Below are 23589 nucleotides of genomic sequence, written 5' to 3' on the forward strand. Positions count from 1 at the left end.
CCCTTTTGAGTAAAATCATGTGGGGTAATGCTTATGGAAATCAAATAACCAAGTGTCAGTGTGATTGGCCTTTACTATTCACACGAAACCCTGTTTGGACACGGATTCCATCAAGAAGGTTTTTTTTGGGTGCGCCAGGCCTGTGCAGTAGTGCAACACAAAGGCGACACATGAGAACGGAGTAGCAAGGTTCATAAGTTTATTAATTTAATATCTTTTTAGTCGGTAAGGTTCATAAGTTAATCGGTTTAGTAGTTTACGGTGTGATGGCAATTTCTCCGTGAGAAAAAATTAATTTAATATCGTGTGAGCTCAAGAAGTTTCATAAGTTACAAAAGTCGTTTCCTTTTCATTTGATGGACCTAACATGACCGACGCTTTAGTCATAGTGGTCTTGCCAAAGTAGTATGGAAGCTTTGATATTCAACCCTTGTGCACTGTTTGTTTGTCGGAAAAACTTTTCACATTGAAAATGAGTTCATTCAAGAACAACTTTTTCAAACAGTTCTTGACTTATCTATTACAACACTATGCACCTACTGTATGGATAGTAATTTTCTTTTCTTAACTTACTAGCGGCTTAACAGCGATTGACTCTTGGTCCTTGGACTTTGTTTTTCTGTTAAGGGCACCCTCCACCGTCATTCCTATTTTCATTTTTCAAACAACCCCACCCCCACCCACCAGTCTCTTTCCCTAATCTACCTACATCTCTTAACCACCAAATAATCCCAATATTTGCGGTCAAAGACTTTAGCGACTCAGACAATTTGTCAATGGTCTCTAGTGTTTTACTCGAACTAATAACCATTTCTTAGTTCGACAATTTGTCAAAGTTTGATCGAACTAATAACCATTTCTTAACCCCAGCCATGGGATAGGTCCCGATTTGCGGCATTTAGTGCAGTGTACTTCTTTCATTGACCTCAACTACCTCTCTCTTTTTGGAAAAGAGATACTATCATCTTTTAAACTTGGCCTATTTTTAGGCTAAAATAAAAAAGTGAAAGTATCTCTTTTCCACATATGAAAGGACTATTATATTTGCACAAGCTAAATTTTAATTCTTTATGAATTCTTTTACAATGTTTCTAAACTAGTATTGATATCAATCCCTGGAGTTACTTTGTTATAAAAATAAAAAATCTTTATTCGGCTAGAAAAATAATTGGCCGATCAAGTTAAGAAGTCATAAGGCGACTATATTAAGTATTTTTCTAAGTGAGAATGTGTGTCCTCAAGCTGCCCAGAACATATCTTTAATGTTCCAGATGAAGGAAATAGATCTCAAGGAAAAGAACATATCTTTAATGTTCCAGATGAAGGAAATGGATCTCAAGGAAAAAAACCTGGAAAATCTTATTATCTCCAGAAACAAAGATCAAAGTGTTGATTATGTTGTTGATAGAATGTAGAATATGCTTCAGGGATGGCAGGGCAGTCTTGTAAGTCAGGAAGGAAGATTTACACAAATTCAGTCTTCCTTAAGCTCTACTGCTCAGTACCATATGAGTGTTTTTCTTCTTCCAGACAAAACTCATGACAGAATAAACAGGATTCAAAGGAACTATTTCTGGAATAAAAAGAAAAAGAAAAATTACTGTGCAATCTCATGGATATCAATGAGCAAACCAAAGAGATATGAAGGCCTTGGCTATAAGGGTTCAAAAAAAATATAATCTAGCCATGCTTACTAAGTTAGCTTGGAGGGCGAGTATAGCATGATGAGCCCAAGTTACGGCAGCTCCATGACGACTAACCCTACAGAGAAATGGGCTCAACTGCTTAAGGCAATATACTTCCCAAACAAGGATCCTTTGGTGGATGAAATTTCAAAAAATTCTAATTCTTGGGGTATGGAATAGCATTCAGCAGGGTCTTAAAGTGGTCAAGGAGCATTATATATGGGAAATTGGTGATGGAAAATCTGTTAGAGTTTTCAAGCATAATTGGATAAGTAAAAATGAGAAAGCTTCTAGTCTCGGTAGTGTTCATTATCAGGGAAATGAAGATCTAAAGGTGGCTGATCTTTTGAAAGAAGACTCAGGGAGCTGGAATATTAGTAATCTCAACAAATATTTTGATCAGAATATGACTCAGAAGATAAGGTCCATTAGAATCTCAGAAGAAGGTCAAGACAAGCTGAGATGGTCCGTTACTAAATGTGGCAAATTCACAGCTAATTCAGTCTACAAGGAACTAAGCAAGAGTAAAAATCAGCCGCCCTCTCCAAACAATATGAAGGAACAAGATTGGCCGAAAATTTGGCACATGAACATTCCTTGCAAAATACAACAGTTCTTGTGGTTTGGTTTGGAATGTCTGCATCTCTCCATCACTCATAAAACATCAGCAACTCTCTTCAGCAATGGATTAAATCTTGGTTCTCTGATAGAAGTTCTTTAGAAGCCAGTAATCCTAACCTAGCCAATATAGCTGCTTGTATCCTATGGCATTTGTGGAAAGTCAAATGTGATAAAGTCTTTCAAAACACAAACCATCACCCTAGGGAAGTTATTCTGAAAATTAGGTCTTATATTAACACTAACTTGTGCATAAAGGATGGCTTAAACAAAATAAATGTTAGGAAAAAAGAAAATTGGCAGAAACCCCCTAGAGACTGGCTTAAAGTTAATATTGATGCTTCCATAAAATCTGATTTTTCTAAAGCAGGGTTTGCTCTAACCATTCGTAACTGTACAGGAGGATTTGTGGGGGCAATGGCCTTCTCAGCAGTAGCCAGGGATGTGATGCAAGCTGAATTTATGATCTTGTTGGAAGCTCTGCAATAGATTAAAGATCAGAATATTCAAAGAGTCATTGTTGAAGGCGATAACTTTTCTGTTATAAATGGATGTAATGGTAACCTAAATGATCTTCCTTGGGAAGATCATAGTCTTATTTTAGAGTGTCAAAAAATTCTTAGTGTTTTGAGTCAGTGTGTGGTGTCGTTTAAAAGAAGGGGTTGCAACCAAGCAGCAGATCTGCTCGCTAAACATGCTAGAAGAAGCATTATAGGTCAGTCTTGGTGGGAATCACCACCAAACATTATCAGTGAAGTTCTCAGTAGAGAATGTATTTAAGTCTGTTCTTCTCTTTGTTTCTGCGTCTGTCTTAGTTGTTTTAGTTGAGAGTGTTTTAGTCCTTTGGGTCTCTGTAATGCTCTTCATTTTTTAATGAATTCCCATTTGCTCAAAAAAAAAATTGAGTTAGACAGAATTATATTCGCCATGTTTCAAAAAGACAGGTTAGTTTTGTGCACAAAATCTAACTAATATAAAAAAGAGAGGCCTTTTTAGCAAGAGACCCCCAAAATTACCAAGTTGTCCTCATTTAAACTAAAAGTCTTATTCTATCATGTAAATTTAATAAAAATAAAGAGTAAAAACGTACATTAAATAAATATTTATATATTTACAGAAATGTTATAGTTTTAAAAATAGATTAAACTCTAAAAACTATATACGTTGTAAGAGCAAATTTATATGTTTGACTTATATTATTGAATGAGTCAAATTCAAGCATATGCATCACGTATGTGTTCCTACTACTTACATGTAAAACAAGTCTATCTTTTTAGAGAGGGATGATCCCTTCATACTATTTCACACTTTGGGAGATCTTTTTTTGAAAAACTTAAACGGTAGCGTATTTGAAGCCAATATTTGGGGATATGCTCGTCTTACAATGATCTACATACCTACGAAATGAGCACATTCCGAAATACCAAACCTCACTATCTACTATACTTAATTTTAACGGTTGAAAATTCGTTGATTTGTATTATAAGTAGTAGATGATGAAGTTATAAATTCCGGAATGTGCTCGTTTTTTATGGGTATGTAGCGATTCGTAAGACGAACGTATTCTCAGAATATTAACTTCAAATAAGCTATCTCGTCCAAAATGTGAGATAATGTAAAAATAGAAGTGTGATGGGATCCTTTCTCTTTTATAAAAGGAGGAATGTTATTTAAGTTTCACCTTGAGTATAACTAGCTATGGTAGATTAAGCACACATTGCAACGAAGTGATGTTGTTCTAAAGTGAAGATAGTTATGTGATCGTGCTGCGCCCAATGTAGTTATCGGATTTCGGTGAATATCGATCGAGTACCTAGACACGATATTTCGGTGAATACCGGTAAAATATCGGCCAATGTCGGCAAAATACCGGCCAATACCGGCATCTCGGTGAAACACCGAAACCGATATTATCGGCCGTATCTCGGCCATCTTGGCCGAGATTAACTACATTGGTTGCGCCTATGTTTTGTCTTTTTAAGGATGAGATTGCATGTCCCCCTTCAACAGCTTTTGTTTCAACTACTACCAAAATAAGGGTACTCTTATCTTATATACCGCTATATAAGATAAGCATTAATGAGCTATATTTTTTTCCTATTGATTTTACTATGAATGACCAATAGGTACCATTATAGTATTCTTAGTTAGTGGCAGGTCCACCCATTAAAGCCCACTAATCAGAGGTCCATAATTAAAAGAAAACATGAAAATGAACCAAATTTTTTAAGCCCAGGTCCTGCACACGTGTGGGATATACTACGCGCATTTTTAAAATTCCCAAAACACCCTTATGTATATAAAAGCAGGGTAACTAAATTTCATTTCACTTTTTTGTTTTCATTTTAATTTCTCATATCCAAACCGGGAGAGCTGCTAGAAGAGAATTTTTTTCTTAGGTTTTCATCGCCGAATGCGAGAATTATTTCGATTTTGTTTGATTAACCGAGATTTAGTTAGTTTTAATGTTGTTTTATTTTATTTTAAGCTATTTAGATCTTGATTTTCACTGTAATGGAGACATTCAGTTGAGATACGTACATGAAGTTGTTGTTACCTACAGATCAAGATAATCAACAAAGAATCAGTCAAGGTATGTGGTGTATATTTTATTCTTAGGTTGATTATTCAATTCATCTCAATCTGTTGTTGGAGATCATTATAGATCTTAGTTTTTATTTATTGATGGTAGTACACATAAATCTTAGTTTTAGGTTTATTTTTGTTTTGGTTTGTTTTTTATGAATCTTGATCGTAATTACTCAATTTTTTGGTTAGATTATGGTGTTTTTAACATATTTGAACTATCGCTTTGATTATCTTGTTGTTTTCGCTTCTTTATTTTATCAAATTCGTGCTTGCTTGTTGTTTCAGGGGTATTATCCAGCAGTACATATGTTGCATACTGATACAAATTGCTTTTGATTCTGTTTTAGTTTTATTTTTATCTTATCACTTGTTGTTGTTCGATCCATAATTACATATCTTCGATACTGAAATAAGACTCTCTCGATTCCGTTTTTTTGATAGATTCATTACATATGGTTGTTTTTTAGTTCATGAATTAGCATTACATATGTGTCATACTGATACAAACTGCTTTTGATTCTGTTTTATTTCTTAGTTTTACCACTTGTTGTTTGGTCCATAGGTACATATATGCGTTACTGAAATAATACTCTCTCGATATTTTTTTTATAGATTCATTCCATGCAGTTGTTTTAGTTCATGAATCAGCAGTACATATATCGCATACTGATAGAAATTGCTCTTGGTTGTGTTTGATATCTAACAGGAGGAGACTACTTTTGTGAAGAGACATCTTACTGGTGTTCTTGAGAAGAAATACGAATGTAAGTATAGTTGATTTAATTTTTGAATTGCTTTGTTTTGATCTGCGCATGAAAATAGGTATTGATTGTTGAGATTGAGTATGGTTTTTAACATACTAAGAATGAATTAATTGAGTGCATATTTGATATACTGAGAATGAATTGAATACATTTTGGGTGCACCATATTTTGGCAACATGGATCCATGGCAATGTAATGCTGCCAGACCCAATGTTATGTCCAATTAAATGAAAACATTAATATTTAGATGAATTGTTTGTTCTTTGTGGTAACATGTTGCTGGAATATAATGGTTACATCATTTTGTTTACAGTTTTTTATTTATTTTGTTTGTTAAATTAATGAAAATCATAGTGCATAGATGTTGCACCTCAGAGAAAGTTGGTGCTAAATAGCGCAAACACAAATCCAGGGTTCACAACATGGTATTTGTATGATATATTTTCTAAAGTGTCGTTGTTTGTGCAACAATTCATACAAATTAGTCAACACCATTGTTTGGCAATCTATGCATCCCTAATAAATTAGTGTAACACCATTTTTTGGCAGTATTATTTGCATCTGTTCTGCGGTGGAAGGAAGCTTATTCGGTCATTGTGGATGGATGGGCACAACATTGTGATGATTTGAGGACCGCATAGATTGACAGGTACGAATTTTGCTAATGAAATTTATATGTACTATGCAGACTTTTGACATTTGAGGATCGTATCAATTGCTGGATGATGGTTTTCAAATGGTTGTAGAGATAGTGTTAAAAGGGGTCTTTTCAGACTTGTGAAGAAAGCAATTTTTAGATTTAAATTAAACTAGACAATTAAATAAAGTTGTTTAAAGTTATAGAGAAAAACACCAAGACTCTGGATTCCACCATTGACCAAATAAATAGTAAACTCTAAATAGTTTTTATGCAATTCTATCTTTAAAATCAATTCAAATATTTTCCTCAAATATGTTTTTGAAGTAATAATTGTAATCAAAAAGTATAAAACATCAAAAGTTATTAAAACCCAGCATGCTTCATCAAATTAATTCACAACTATTCAATAAAAACTAATATTTCAATTTCAATTCCATACAAATAATCAAATAAAAATATTGCAAATAAATAGTAAAATTAGAATTATACCAAAAACACACTCACAAGATAAATTCATGGCTAAAATAGGTGTTTTTATTGATGTATATAAGATGAAACAGGAATTAGCAACGCTGCAGAAGTGTTACAGCGTCATTGTTACAAAGGGGTAAGTGCTGAAAATTAAACAATACGTTTCTGTTGCTGTAAAACAACGACACTCGTTTCTGGTTTAAGACTGATGAAGAACGACTGCCTTAGCAGGTTTGTTCTTCCTCTTCTTCTTCCTCCTCGAACAGCAGCAGCAGCAACAATCAATGATATCTTCCTCGTTTCAGCTCTGAAGTCTCTCCTATTTCTCTCTAAACTTTTCTAACCCTTCTTATGACTCGACCCAACCTTTTTATAACTCAACAGGGTCATCAAATCCCGATGAAATCTCCTCTTTTTCTTCTCTGAGGTTGAAACAATAATCAGTTCTGTTTTCTTTTTTTCCACGTGCTGTTAGCTATATAATAGCTACCAAACTCTTCCTTAGACTTGAATAGGACCATGTACATGTTAATCCAGCGTCAAAGTCCTCCAGAAATCTCTCAAAAATCTTCTAAACTCGAAACAGAACACGTCTCTCTGTTGGGACTTTGAAACTCTCTCTCGGCCATTCCAGCCTAATTGGATGGGTCCAATCGATTGTACTGGGCTTGTTATTGTCTGGGAAGTTCATCCCAATCGATTTGCAGCATTGAATCTCCCTGAACAGCTCAAACATTTTGCTTCCAAAATCAACAGCGTGAAACCAAGTTTTCCTGCCTTTTTTTTTTTCAGATTTGAATTATGAAGATGACCTCCCCCTTATCCAGTTCGAGAGTCCCTTTAGTACATGCCCTGAAATGGGTTCCCCTTATCCAACTTAGGGGTGCCTTTAGCAATTCTTATGGGATGTTTTCCGCACTTTTTAGGGGTTCCTCCGGGGTATTCCTGGGGTACTTCCGGTACAATTCTGGGGCGCTTCCGGCACGTTATCAACGGAGGTCCAAATGCCGCATTTTTAGCCAATTTCGCCACAAAGCCTTATTCTTCCAAAAACACCTACAAATAAATAAAATAACCAAATAAGTACGATATCGAGCACTAACAATATATACAAATGAGCTATATTAGACACATAAATGCGTCTATCACTGGACAATGTATAAACTCTGGACTCCAGATAAAAGCAGTGTATAAACGATGTACAATGTTATTTTGCCAGTGTATAAACGTTGTACTGTGTTATTTCTCGGTGTATAAACTCTGCACTCCATAGAAAATCAGTATCCAAACATTGTTCATAAGTGCTTCTGTTTCTATTTCGATTTTAACCCATAAATATAGGGAACTGCTTGGCTTGTTGTTGCACTATTATTTTGATAGAGAACATGTTGTTTTCCCCTGCAGAGTTGCGTTTGATGCAGTAGGCGGTGGTAATATTCAGCTCATCAATATTGTGCGCCTCTGCAATCTCTGTTGTTGAACACAAACTGAGGGTGATGTTCAACAAACATTTAAGTCCTGAACATAGAGTTGCTCTACTTTCCCTGTGAGAATACTCTTGGATTCATGATGCATTAATGTAGAATAGACATGAATCCTTCAAAGTTTATATATTTGTGAGAGGTCTCGTATTAATTGCATTAATTCAATTTATACACCATGTGATTTGTACTATCTTAGTCTAGTTTATTGTAATTAATAGGTCATTGGTTCAGGGTTCGGTGAGCTCATGTAATTTTGTCTCCACTTTAAGAAAAAAGAATCTAATTGTAACTGATGTGCCTGTCGGTTATTCGTTGTCTATCAAATTTAATAAAATCTGATTTTTTTTAATATCACTATTGATCATAGAAATTAAACTAACTTTATTTTGTTTAATCAACAATTGCCGGTACACTGGCAACCAAAATCCACATCATGATTAAAACAAACAAAGAAAGAATATAGGACATAGAAGAAGAAAAATTATACAAATTTAACACATTTAAGATCTTCCATCCCGAATTCTTCACCGCCGCCACCACCATCGCCACTACCTGTTGTCCACCACCATTTTGAAATTAAACAATGTTCCTTAAACACAATCATATATGGAAGCATAAAAACATTCATCAATATTGGCCTTATGTACTGCATACCCAAGATTATTATCTCATAAACCAAATTAATGATTTTAGAGTACAAAGGCACGGTTATACCTCAATACAGCATATATGTACCGGTGTGCAGCGAAAAGAAGAATGAAAGAAAATACCTCATGTCACTTTTGATTGTTATTCGATAGTTTTTGAGTTATGTACTGGTAAATCTATGTGCAAGAAACACAAACAATCTTATATAGAAGCATAACCAATGTTACATAATCAGTATTGCTCTTATGTACTGCATACTCATATGCCTAAAACACCCAAAATCACATGTGAATGGTTACTATTCAGTATGTGAGTTATGTACTTGATGTTCATAGTGCCTAAATCCAATGAAAGCGTAAAAAAACCTATTTCATAAGTACTAGAGATATGTACTGGCAGATCATTATCTCATCAACCAAAAATAAACAACATAGTGTTTTTTTACCTCAGTATTGTATATATGTATCGTTGGATATATGTTGTCAATACAAATAAAAACACACCGCATGTCTTTGATTGTTATTCAACAGTTTTTGACTTATGTACTCGCAAATCTATGTGCCAGAAACACAAACTACAAACACAAACCGTATGTCACTTATGATGATTTTCATCAGTTTTTAAGTTATGTACTGGTGATTTGAACAGTCAAAAGCTAAAAAACCATCTTATACACAGTGATGTATCATATTGGTTAAAGATTTTTTCAGTACAACATATATGTACTAATGATTCATACCTTTTTCTGCTATTGATTTCAGTACTCTTATTTTATTTTTTGCTCGTTGATTTGGTTTTTGGTGTTGGTGATTCTTCGTAATCATCTTCTTCTTATATGAGAGCGGTACTATCTTCGTAGATCTAGAAAAAAATATTGATTTAAGTTGGAAAATCAAAATCTTTTTGGATTTTTGAGTATTGGTTTCTCTTAGATCGAAATCTACGTTTTTGGTTTGTGATTCTCCGATTGAAACACAAGAATTTCTCTTAGAACAGAGAAGAGAAATGAAAAACGAAGAGAGAGGAAGAACACAGAGATTGTGTTTTCTATGAGAGAGAGAAGAATATCGAATGATATTAGGAGGCGTGTTAGTACACACGTTTGGAAACGGTGGGTATTCCAGTCATTTCCATGTTTTAATTAATTTTGGACCTTCGGATAATAAAAAATTCTGATTGGACCCTACTATAACTAAGTATATGGGCTTAGGACCAAATAGCAAATTTTCCTTGATTTTATGACTTTTCTGTTGGTTTTGTAAAAATTTCGGTAGAATAAAAACATAATAATCACAAAATATTTATTTCTTTAGTACCCTTATACTTGCAGCATTAATCATCTTTGTAGAGACCACCTTTCTTCACAAATCACAAAAAAAATTCCTGTGACTGCTAAATCATCTACGCCTTTTGAATTTGGTTCGGGACATGTTAATCTTGATCTTGCAATGGACCCGTGTACGATATCACCAATGTAGATGACGTGAATTTCTTATGTTATGACCCGAAGACAATTCAAGTAATCACCAAAGCCGTAGCAAAGCCGTAGCAAATTGTGGGACAACAAAGAAGTCACAACCATGGAACCTAAATTATCCATCAATTTCAGCAATATTTTCAAGTTCAGGCAAAGGGGTCACAATAAAATCATTCGTTAGGACTGACACTAACGTTGGTGCACTTCATTGATTTTGAAATTCTTCTCCTCTCCTATCTTCTGTATAAATTCTTTCAAAATTTTAATTTTTGTTTAATCAAATAAGTTCATCACTTGATGCCTTTAATCATCAATTCATCACCATCGGAAGTTTATTTCAATTTAATGACATGCATGATCAACCAAGAATCAGGGAGCTATAAATTACGCTTTTAAAAATTTTGATGGATTTTTGGTATTTAGATTTTTCTTATTTTACTGTAATTTTCCAAACTCTAGTATGCTTATCACTAATGGATTTGGACGAGGGAAATAATTGGAGAAACAAAACATAAAGGAAGAAAAGATGAAAACTACCGGATGATTAATTAAGTTCAGATAATTAAAGATTATCAACTAAAATTTAGCCGTCCATCAGACCTAAATTGTAGGGACGTGACTTATTAATGACTTAGCCGTCCATCCATTTTCCTATAAACCCTCAAGGATAGTAATGGAAATAAAACAATTTGCTTTAATTTAGGTTGATTACACCAATTCCGATAAAACATTGTGAAATCAATATAGAAAATTAATGTTTTAATGATTCTTATCCTGTATAGGGTATACAAGATAAGAGTACCGGCAAATATCGGCAAAATACCGGCCAAAATCGGCAAATATCGGCATCTCGGTGAAACACCGAAACCGATATTATCGGCCGAGATTAACTACATGGGCTGCGCCTATGTTTTGTTTTTCTAAGGATGAGATTGCATGTGCCCCTTCTACAGTTTCTGTTTCAACTACTACCAAAATAAAACTTACGCAAATACAAATCACAAACCCAACTTCTCGTATAACTCAAATCCGATATCATCAAGTGGGTTGAATATCCATTAAACAAGACAAAGAGTTGACTCGCTGTGAACAAAAACAATCCAAACCATTGATTACACAAAAAGTCAATGAAATGAGTTCATCACTAATGAAATAAGTCGTTACAATCGAGGGCTTTACCTAAAAGACTTAATCAACAGGCGAAACAGGGTTTAGTGAATATAATAGTGTTTTTTGAAATATCTCTCTCCCTTTTAATCATAGGCAAACACCCTATTCCATTTTAATGGCTCCTTCCTTCATGGTTCGCTTTAAGATCAATAAAGCTTGACCCTTTACTTAAAACACCTTAATTTAATTTGGGTTTGTATTATTTTCTTTGAAAAAGTGAAGTAAAGAGGCAAAGAGTTGAGTGTTAGGTTTATATATATATATATATATATAGTACTACTGCTTTTCTTTTCTTTTCTTTTCTTCTTCAATATTGAGAACATTTGTGGTCCCTAAATATCCATTTTAGGGATTGTTATTTGATGGTGTTAAAATCAGTGTAAAGGTTTGCGTTTTTATTTGTCTGCCCTCATACTTGTTTAGTTAAATGGAAATAAATAATGAATTTCATTTGGATTCAAAGTGGTTAATCGATCCTAAACATCTTTTTGTTGGACCAAGAATCGGAGAAGGTGCTCATGCCAAAGTATACGAAGGAAAGTAAGTTTTATCTGATTTCTTGGTTGCTTGATGAATGGAAACTGTAGTATCTGTAAGATATCTAATTGCTTGTGTTTATTGGCTTTCAGATATAAGAATCAAACAGTTGCGATTAAAATTGTTCATAGAGGGGACACGCCGGAGGAGATTGCTAAAAGAGAAGGGAGGTTTGCTAGAGAAGTTTCAATGCTTTCTAGAGTTCAACACAAAAATTTAGTAAAGGTTGGTCTTCTGTAGCTTCTTTGGAAATCTATTCATATTGTTGTTTATATGGAGGTTGTTAAATTGCATTTGGTGAGGAAGTGGGTGTGTTTTAAACATGCAATGGTGTTTGATGTGCATGGACAGTTTATTGGGGCGCGTAATGTCCCTGTCATGGTGATAGTTACTGAGCTTCTATTAGGTGGTTCATTGCGTAAGTTCTTGGTGAACTTGCGACCGAGAGGCTTGGAGACACGTGTTGCGGTTAGTTATGCGCTTGACACTGCACGGGCAATGGAATGCTTGCATTGACATGGGATTATTCATCGTGATCTGAAGCCTGGTATTTATCTTCTTAGGTTTTCTAATTCTTATGTTGTCAAGTACTTATGTCTCTAATTTACGGCAATGATGTTCGATCCGTTGAATAACTGCTGAATATCTCTAATTAGAATTGTACTTCAGTATTGTCATGATGGCACTTCTGTTGTTATTATTATTATTATTATTATTCCTAACAATCTGAAAGACTTAGATTTTGATGTTCTCGCGTTATCGAGCTTAGGCATATTCGTAAGCCTGAGGTGAAAATTTGAGGTAACAGTTTTGCTGATCTCCTCCTTGTAAGCTTCAAGCTTCATTATGCCTAGATGTTCCGTGGAAACTTTGAGATGAATATTGGTCGACGTCTATGGGTCATTTAATCTGAATTGGGTGTATCCACAGTGAATTTAAATTTTCAGCCAAGTCTCTGAAAATCTTATAAATATTCCACATTACCTAGAGATTCACCCAATATTCTTCTTTTGAGCAACATACCTGACCTGCTGTTGCTCATGTTTCGGTTGTTCACAGGATTCAGAAAATTAGTTTCAGAGTAATGTCGTCCTGATCGCGTGCTTTATGATGTCAGTTTCTAGAGCACTACTAGTGTAGACGCATGATTCTTTTTCGATATGACTGATACCTTTGAATTTGCATATTCTTAACATTAGAGACAACTTGTCTTGTTCGTCATACTTATATTAGTATAACCAAGCTTCATCCATTGTCCATGTTTTGAACCTTTGAGATGTTAGTCTACGATATAGCTATGTAGACTTAAAAGTTTTATTGCTTCAAATATCTTAAATGATTCTAAAAACATGACCTAGATCACAGTCAGAATTTCGTGTAGTGATTGTTTTGATTGACACTCCTACTGATCTCATGCTTAATATTGTTCTAACTCGATAGCAGGCTTCTGAAACTTAAAAGAGTTCAATCCCAGACTTTGTCTGACACAATGACTGGCCTTGTTGTTAAGTCACATTTACAATGAGAGGAACCTACTCCTCTTATTCAAATGGGTCATATTGGGTATGATAGTATTTGCCATGGTGGTTTTACTTGCTACAAGTATGATATTTATATACTGAAAACCATTAAAAATTTCACATTAAATTTGTCTTTTGGTTTTGGACATCTCTATATGATTTCCAAATTTTGCTTCCTCTTTTTTTTTGTTTGTTTCCTCACTAACTTAGATTATCGGACTTTTATTTTTCCAAGCATCTATATTAAAAGATGAATAAGAGAACTAGGGGAGATTTGACAGATGAATATATATTTGGTGCAGAAAATTTGATATTGACTGCAGACCACAAGACCGTAAAACTTGTAGACTTTGGTTTAGCAAGAGAAGAGTCAGTAACAGAGATGATGACTGCTGAGACGGGGACATATCGTTGGATGGCTCCTGAGGTAGCATCAGAACTATCTTTTACGTTCATTTTCAGTGACTACTGTGAAGCATCACTAAAAATGTAGTAGCCTTCTGTGATCGCAGTTGTACAGCACAGTCACGTTGAGGCATGGAGAGAAGAAACATTACAACCATAAGGTTGATTCCTACAGCTTTGCTACTGTGCTGTGGGAACTTATACACAACCGACTTCCATTCGAAGGCATGTCGAACCTCCAAGCAGCATATGCAGCTGCTTTCAAGGTACGCACTCTCTCGTTTATCACCTTTTATTCTTACAGTATTTTGGTTTGTCATGTGTGAAGGGTGATTGAAGTTTTATTTGCTGTTTCAGAATGTTAGACCTAGTGCAGAAGACATCCCTGAAGATTTAGCTTTAATTGTAACATCGTGTTGGAAGGAGGACCCAAATGCTAGACCTAACTTCAGCCAAATAGTGCAGATGCTTTTACATTATCTGACCACTATTTCTCCACCCGAACACATGATCCCATCTCGCATGTTTAGTTCAGAGAACAAAGTATTACCCCAGAGTCTCCAGGTACAAGTTCATTAATGGCCATGCACAACGACACTGGTGACAAGCCAGACGAGAACATACAGGAGTCAAGGGGTTGTCTATTTTGTTTCCATCATTGCTTCTGACCCCCTTAACCACAACAACACGTCTGCTTCACAAATCATAATACCAGAGGAGATTTTCGCGGTATGAAATGGGTCTTATATATGTGGATCAGTGTTTTGTGGCTCCAAACATTGTGGATGCGTAACTTATAGACGATACGGTAGGGATCCTATGTAGCACCCTAAAGATACACTGGAAAATGAATGAAACGTACTCCGCTACCCAGTCAGATAATTGTAACAAACAATTGTGGACTATGGTATACTGGAAGAGTAGCGCTGTTTGTTACCAAGTTACCGAGTTTTACCTTAACCGCGGTAAAGCAGTTACAGTGCCTGGAAAAATTATATAATAGTTGTTGAGTGCTTAGATTAGAACTACAAGTGGGTAATAATAATATAGGGATCGTTGTAGTTGTAAAAAGCTTTATAATAAATAGAACAAACGTTTTAAGCAGCTTATCTGCTTTTACTATATATGTGCTCTACGAAAATGCTATATACTCTAATATGCAACAGACAGAGAAAAGAAGACTGCGGTGTTAACGTAGATTGTCCGATCTATTAAGGGGGAAAAAAGACCTTTGGAGTTTTCGGATTTCAGTTTAAATTAAACATGATCAAATCTGATAATAGAGTTTGGGACTGAATCCAAAACTCCAGTTTCCAAAAAAAGATAAGATTCTCAAAGTGATCACTCCGTAGATTATCCACAGATTCCACCATATTAAACCCTAACAAAATGCAGTTCCGTGTATTCGATTTTGGATTTGCCCACGCCATAAATACGTTACAAGATAGAAGTAAAAAAAATGTGGAAGTGTAACGGCTAGTTTGTTGTTCCGAGGGCCTGTATCTCTATATAAACACCACTATATAGTGTCTCCTAGATTAATGTTTGTTTTACCTTTTTTTTTTTTTTTTTTTTTTTTTTTTTTTTTTTTTTTTTTTTTTTTTTGAAGCATAAAATTTTATTAAACTAATTAGAACATCTCCAATGCTAGGGGTGAAGGTCTTAAAAAGACATGACACATAGGATTTAACACTTTCTTAACCAAAAATTAATCTCCAATGCTAAGGTCAAGGTTAATGAAAATCATGACAAGGATGCCATCTCATAAGAAGGGGTAAAGGAGAAAGTCATATCTTCACCTTCTTCATGACCTTGGGTCTATTGACACATCATCAATATTTTATTCCAAAATTAATTTCTTTTAATTAAAAAATATTGTTATTGGGTGATAACTTCAAAGATGTTTTTTCCCCATAATTTTAACCATTTTCCAAAATTGATTTTAGGTAAGAAGACTTTAGCATTGGAGATGAAAGTTGAGGTAAAATGTCAAATTTTCATTTGTTTTAGCCACATAGGAATCACCCCAATAAAAATATATTAATAAGACCCCCACATAGGATGACTTCCACCCTTAGCATTGGAGATGCTCTTAGAAGGTGATTACACGAGGGTACATGATACTGATACCCAAATTTCAAATGTAATTAGTATATTTTTTTTTGGTTTTGAAACAATCCGCGGGGTTAAGGAGACCCCAACCAACAAACCAAAAGGAAAAAACAACAAATAAAACCTAACTACGAAAATACACTTTCAAACTCTTGTCCTCAGCAATGATGATTTGTAATTCCTCACTAAAAGCCCCCAAATCTATCTCAATAAAATTCTCCTTAGGATGCATATCAGCTAGAGCATCAGCTGCTCTATTAGTCTCCTTGTAAATATGACTCACTCTAAGTCTTCTGAATTGCCTTCTCAATCTTTCAATGCGCCTCCACAAGTGCATAATGATCCACGCTGGTTTAGGATCTTTGATGTTAAACAGATTAAAGACAGCCGTTGAATCTGTGGCAATATGAACAAGGGTCATCTGCTTCTTAATAGCCAACTTTAAGCCCAACTCAGCACCCATTAACTCAATAGTAAAAACAGTTTCAGGACCAGAGCCACCAATGGCTGCAGCAACAGGGTCTCCACTAGCATTCCTAATAATAGCTCCAAAGCCCCCCTGAAACATCCATTCTTGAACCATCTATATTGATCATGACTTCATCTTCAAATGGGTATTTCCAAGTACAAGCAATGACTTTTTTCTTGAGCAGCTGGCAAGAAACATTCCACCTAGCTAAGAATCTCTTCACAGCTTCAGTATCAGCATCTGATAGGCCATGAGCCTCCACTTTAAGTCTGACATCAGCAACAATACTAAAACTTACAGCATCCATAGAACTAGAGTGAGGTGAGTGCAACCTTTTATTCCTTTCTTTCCAAACGTGGTAGATGAAACTATTTAAAGCTAGTTTCTTTATAGTGTTTACAACTCCTTTACCACCAAAGTTGTCACTGCACCACTTCAATTCATTCTCCCAAGAAGGAGAACAATTCCTGTAATAGCCTAGCTTAAGAATAATTCCCTGCCAAATAGTGGAAGAGAAACTACAGCTGCAAAAGAGGTGGTCCTCATCCTCAATGGTCTCCCTACAAAGTAAGCACTGAGCATCTTTTATACTACCCCATTGGAGCAGTTTTTTCCTTGTTTTAAGCGTTCTGTGCATAGCCAGCCAGCCAATAAAAAAATTCCTTGGGATGAGCCCCTTGAACCAAACCAGTCTATGCCAACTTATATTATGGCCCTTAGGAACCAAAGCCAAGTAAGTATACTTCATTGAGAACTCACCATAGTTACTTGCAGTCCAAATTGTCTTGTCAGCTTCATTAGGATTAACTTGCACTTCCTGAACAGAATGCATCAACTCCCCAATAACTGCATCATCATTTGGAGGAACCCATTGATCTCCTCTAATGAAATCAAAGACAGAATGGAGACCCTGGTTCACCAGGCTATCAATATCTTCAATGCTTAGCCACTCACAAATCCTTCCATTAGGATGCCAGAAATCTAATAAGAGGCTAGTATCCTTACCATTACCCAAGATAATGCTAATATTTTTTTTTGCTAAAGCTCTGCATTCCAAGATTCTTCTCCTACTCCAAGAGCAGTCTTGAGGGACATCCATGCTCCAAAAGTCCTTAGATTTAATGAGATTCACTTTAACCCAGTTGGTCCAAATAGTATCCTTTCCAGACACAAGGTCCCAGATATGCCTTAGGTTAACAACAATATTGGTAAATTCCAAGTTCTTAACTCGTAACCCTCCTTCCTCATAAGAAGTACATATTTGAAGCCAGCTGATGGGATTATACTTTTTCCCATCTCAATGCCATCCCAGAGAAACCTTTTAAAAATAGTATTAAGTTCTTTGAAAACTCTCTTAGGTAGAACAAAATAAGAGAACCAGAAATACACCATACCACAAAGAACAACCTTAATAAGAAGTAATGGTGGGCCCGGGAAAGCGTATAAAATTGAAGCGAAATGAAACGGGCCTACAGTAATACCGCAAGTGCACGGTCGTCAGATGTAGCTCGTGCAAGTACGGGTCGATCCACAGAGACTGGGGGTGTTTGGAGTTTCTAGCTATTTGGACTCTAAATTGCTATTGGGCTTCTAATTGTGCTTTGGGCTTAGTGGGTTTTTGTAACAATGAAATGGTTTTGGGCTCAGTGGGCTTTTGGATTGACTGTGAACTTATGGGCTTTTGGTCTTTTGAATTACACTGGGCCTTGGGCTAATAGTGACTGTGAATTGGGCTCAATGTCTTTTGATGTGAACTGGGCCGTTGGTTTCTAAACAGATACAGTGGGCTTTTGTAATGACTGGACTTGTAGCCCAGAATTGAACTGGACCTGGAGCAGCAGCAGTGGTGGCTTCAGCAGCAGCAGAAGCAGTGCATAGCAGCAGCAACAGCAACAACAACAACAAGTAGTAGCAGCTGGGGGAGAACTGGCAGCAAGGCCAGGGAAGGAAAAGGGCAGAAAAGACAAAAAGACCTAGTGCAGATGGAGCTAAACAAGGCAGCAGAGCACTAGGCCAAGGTAAAACATGGATATTTACAATGGCAAAAGCAAACAGCAAACAACAATGAAGATAAACAGTGAAGCAAAGACAATAAAATGACAGTGTAATAAACCAAGGCCTAAGCCAAGGGCAGTGATGTGAAGAAAACAGTGAAGTAGAAATAAGAAAACAATGAAGACAAGAGGATGATCACTAGGACGTTGAATCCACCATTAACCTAAGGGATATTCTAATCACAGCTAAAATAATTACCAAAGTGCTAATTGTCTGATTAAAGCAAAACTAGTCTAAGGGCTTAGCAACACTGAACATGAGCTGCACATGATGAAGACTATCTCAGCATTCCAAACACAACATGAATGTCATAATTTGATCTGACTCCTTACTGGTTCATAGCTTCATCTAATCCTAGCATTTGAGGTTCAGAACATGATAGACATGAAGATAAACATACATTAACAGTTGACAGTGAAACAAAACATGAATTTAAACACAATAACATAACATGGGAAGCACATAACAGTGGATAAACTTAGAACATAAACATGAACAGGAGCTGATATAAAATGTAACAATCACACACTCAAATTAAATACATGTTGGAGTTCAGAACAGCTAAAATTAACAATGCATTTGAATTGAGAATCATGGAATTGAAAAGATTGAAACCCTCAAAGCTACAGTTCATGGAAATAACAAAACTAAACTATTCTACTGATGCTCTGGTTAATCCAGGCATGATTCCAACACTCACCCAATATCCCCTTTTATACCCAATTACATAATTAGGGTTTACACCCTTTTCACCCAAAAATTCCCAAAACAGTAGACATTAGGGTTCTACCTAATGTGACAGAAAATCACAGTTAGGTTCAATTACCTACCCTATATCACCCACTTTATCTTCTCCATGCTCTATCTCAACCTAATTAGGATTTATGTAAAAAAAAACCAAATTGACAGAACTAGGGTTTGGTAAATTCTTACCCAAATTGATGCGATTACACGTTACTGATTTCGACCCATTCTTCTCCTTAGTCTCCTGCTCCTCTCCATGCCTCTGATTATCTCCATCTCATCATCCTATTTCACCTATTTCACACCTAGGATTTCTGTGGCGTGAGAGGAGGTGAAATTGGTTGTTGAGGGAGGTGTAGAGTGTGCTAATGATGAAGGGTTAGGTGTTTGGTGGTGTTTAGGTGGCTATGGAGTAGGTGGTGGCGATGGAAGTGGCAGGGTAGGTGGTGGTGGTTCTGCAACAGGGATGGGTGAAGAAGAAAGAAAGAAAAGAAGAAGAAGTGGTCGATTTGGAGGTATGGGTATTAGGTTTTTAGAGTGTTGAGCGGCTTCATCAAATTTTGATGTTCTGTGACTCTGAGCTGCGGGATGCGAAGATGGTTCGTAGATCTAACGGTGAGATGAGAGATGAATCTCTGCAACCGTTGGATTTTGAAACACAACGAAGTCAACGGTGTTAGATGATGTTAGGTACTGTAGTGTAGATCGGGAGTATCTAATTTTGATGCACAGGCATAGAAGCGATCGTTGGATTCAACTACAATCTAATCTGAAGGCTTGGAATTTAAGCGCTGTGGTGTTTGTCAGAGACTTCAGATTTTGATGATCTACGAAGGAGCGACCGTAGGATTTCGATGTAGTCCCATCTAACGGCTGAGAATGGAGGCGGTTATGGATATAGAAAATGGGTTTGGGTAAGGGTTTTGGTCCTTGGGTATGCCAAGCCCATATCTTCTTTAAGAACAATTCTTCCTTCTTGAGCCCATTCCTAGCTCTTTGGACTTGTGCGCACCATTCTTCGCGGCTTCCTTGCGTAATTTCTTCCGGCTTTCTACTACTTTTCTGCTCTTTTCCGCTCCGCAATTCATCCAAACTTCATTTATTACCTAAAAATACAAAATTAATTAAGAAAAATATTTATTCTTGAAAACAAAGAAAATACAGAATATGGGATAAAATGTAGAATTAATGCACAAAAGATGAGTTAATTGCCAACAAAAAGATATAGAAATATGCACTTTTTAGCACTCATCAAATACCCCCAAACCTGAATTTTACTTGTCCTCAAGTAAAACAAAACTAAGAAAATCCTACCTATACCACTGTCGCTGGTCTCTCGAATGCATTTAGCGTATGCACTAAGCCTTTTAAACCACTAAGTGTCCCTAGTGGACGAGTGAAGTCTCGTGAAGGTTTGCTTAGAACGTACCTACAAAGTTCTAGGCCAAAATATAAGCTCATATTCCATCAAATGTGACATGTGCAAGACAGTTTAAGCTCACAGCAAAATGGAGATGTCAATCTAGCTATCAAAGGCACAATCCTAGCACTGATAACAAATAAAGACATGTGATAAGAGTGTAAAGTGTATCTACACATGTTTCTAGAATGACCTGAAGTTATGACTACTAACCACCAAGAGATAGTTTTTAGGCTAAGAACCGAATTCTAAGCCAAGCTAGCTGTCCGGCTTTACGAGAATTGTGAATGTTCACCCAATGAGTTGGTGATATTTCAGTTTACCCGCGTTATACATCGATGGCTGCACCCTCCTTGCTTATTACACGACTATTTACAACAAAAAGATGACTCTTTACATGACTCTTATTTACATTGATTACTCTCTTTTATTTTTGGAACAAGAGAGAACTATTGTTTTTAACATGACAAAACATGGAATAAATAAATACTTGATTTTTTTTATTTTTTATTTTTTCTGATTTTTTTTTCTGATTTTTTTTTTTTTTTTGTAAGAAATAACTTTGATCTTTACAACATAGTGACACTTTTGATACATGAACAAAAAGAAAAACATAATTACATGACTCTTAGCAAGAGGTGGCCCTTATCGAATGCATCCGGTCAAATTCTATGGTTGCTTTTCTTAACGTATCCTCCAACTTCTATCCCAGCCAACCAAAGAACAAGCTAGTCAAGTCTCATTCAGTATTCTAAAGTGATTGGCAATCTAACTTCCTATCAAACACCTTGAAGATCGAGGCTATACATGTATTGGTAGATCGTGCGCGTGCAAATTTCTTATCACTATGTGAATTGTGCTAGAATCAGGGTGCCTAAATATCTAGACTAAGACTCCTAAAAATTACATATTTGCACAAGAGTCAACATTTCAAGGTAAATGAGCTCCATTTTTATGTTTTTTTTATCATTTTTTAATTTTTAATTTTGATTTTTTCATTTTTTTCAAAAAGAAGGAGTTCTTGTTTTCAATTATGGCATATTATCAAAGTATCTACTTTTCACCCCCAAACCTAAACTAAACATTGTCCTCAATGTTTCAAAATTATGAACAAAATTATAATACAACATATGAAGAGGATCATGTTGAGTAGAGAAAAAGGAAAGAGAATACCCGATTTCGGCGAAAGCAAGATTAGAACTCCGTTATTCAAGGAAAAAAAATCCAACATATTTCAGCCGAGATCATATTGGATTAGAAAAATATATACAAAAGGAACAAAAGGGTTTTAAGAAATTTTATCTACTGGATTATATACAAAAAATTCACCATACACTAACAATCTAAAGAGTTGAGGATCAACCCAAAAGACAAAGTGTAGAGGTTTCAACAGTTTCACACAAATATAACAGGAAATAAACGCAAGTGAAACTGTGAAACAAAATGAGCTACCCCCAAACCTGGATTTTTCAACGGATAAAATTTTGGAAACAAAATCTCGCAGTTTTGGGGGTTCATCATGTACAAGGTCTAACTCAAAGTGAACTGTGCTAGGGACGGGCAAACATGCTAATTCCAACTGTGGTTCCTCAAATGTATTACACTTAGAAGCAAAATAGTCCAAGAGGACTTGGGAAGCACACAGTTCCAAACCTAGATTAGGGACTCTCAGAAAAGTCGGTTTGACAATATGGGTACAAACCAAATCTAGGTTGGGTGGAAGGCCATCAGATTGTGACTTATGTAGGACGATAGGCACATCATTACTAATCACCTGAACATCTCCTAAGTCTTCTACACGTGTCACAACATGCTCACAATCATCAAACAAATTGGCAAGATCACAATCAGAGTCATCAACATCATCAACAAATTTATTCTCATGCATCGGAAAATCAGGAGAAATATCACAATGTGACCTAGGTAGAGAATCAGACACATCAAATATATTTTCATGCATATTAGCATTAGTTTCTACAGAAGATTCAACTATTCCTATGTCATGCTCATCTTCACAGAATAATTGTACGAATCCCATGTCAATATCAAAATCATATGAATTACAATGAGTATTAGAAAAAACAACATTCATGAAGGTCGAGGGCGAGAAGCCATATGTTATTGAACCAACAGGTTCCACAATATTTTCATGTTCTTCTAACATATCATCATAATCATCATCATGGTAGCATGCATATTGGTCCTCATTAACAGTGGTGGTGTCATTAGTCGATTCATGTTCCTCTAAATTAGGTTCATATTCAACATCATTTACATGAATGGGACTAGACACTTCATTAGGGACAACATACATTTCCTCATGAATTTCCTCCTTTTGTAGGTGAAGCAAAATCTGATCTAAATATGCATGAATTCGTGATCTATATCTATCAAAGTTTTGCTTACTGAGTCTTAAAGCTTCTGTGGTGGAGTCTAAATTCATGGGAGTACAAAATTCTTCATGTTCAAATTGTGGTGAATGGTACATGTGTGCATGGTCATTAGGGTTTACAAAATATTGATCGCAACCCTCAAAGGATTGATTATGGTCCCAATGACTACCATTCTCACAATTTATGGGCATTTCATACCTTGGATTTTCTCTAGATTTCCTAAAATTATGCAAAATATGACAATTCTCAACAGGGTGGTCTAAACTACCACATGCGGGACATGCATAGATTTCAGGTTGCCTAAGAAAATTAGATGTGACAGATTCCTCATGTGATTGCATTTCTAAAGCTGTGATTCGAGCTTTTAATTGATCGATCAGTGATGATT

The 23589-nt window shown here is 35.7% G+C and overlaps 1 pseudogene; it reads left to right on the top strand.

Annotated features, from left to right (window-relative positions):
- Positions 1-11583: 11583 nt before the first annotated feature.
- Positions 11584-15132, top strand: LOC113345298 (annotated as a pseudogene).
- The last annotated feature ends 8457 nt before the right edge of the window (positions 15133-23589 follow it).

Source organism: Papaver somniferum, unplaced genomic scaffold, assembly GCF_003573695.1.
Source record: "Papaver somniferum cultivar HN1 unplaced genomic scaffold, ASM357369v1 unplaced-scaffold_81, whole genome shotgun sequence".
In the NCBI taxonomy this organism is placed as follows: domain Eukaryota; kingdom Viridiplantae; phylum Streptophyta; class Magnoliopsida; order Ranunculales; family Papaveraceae; genus Papaver; species Papaver somniferum.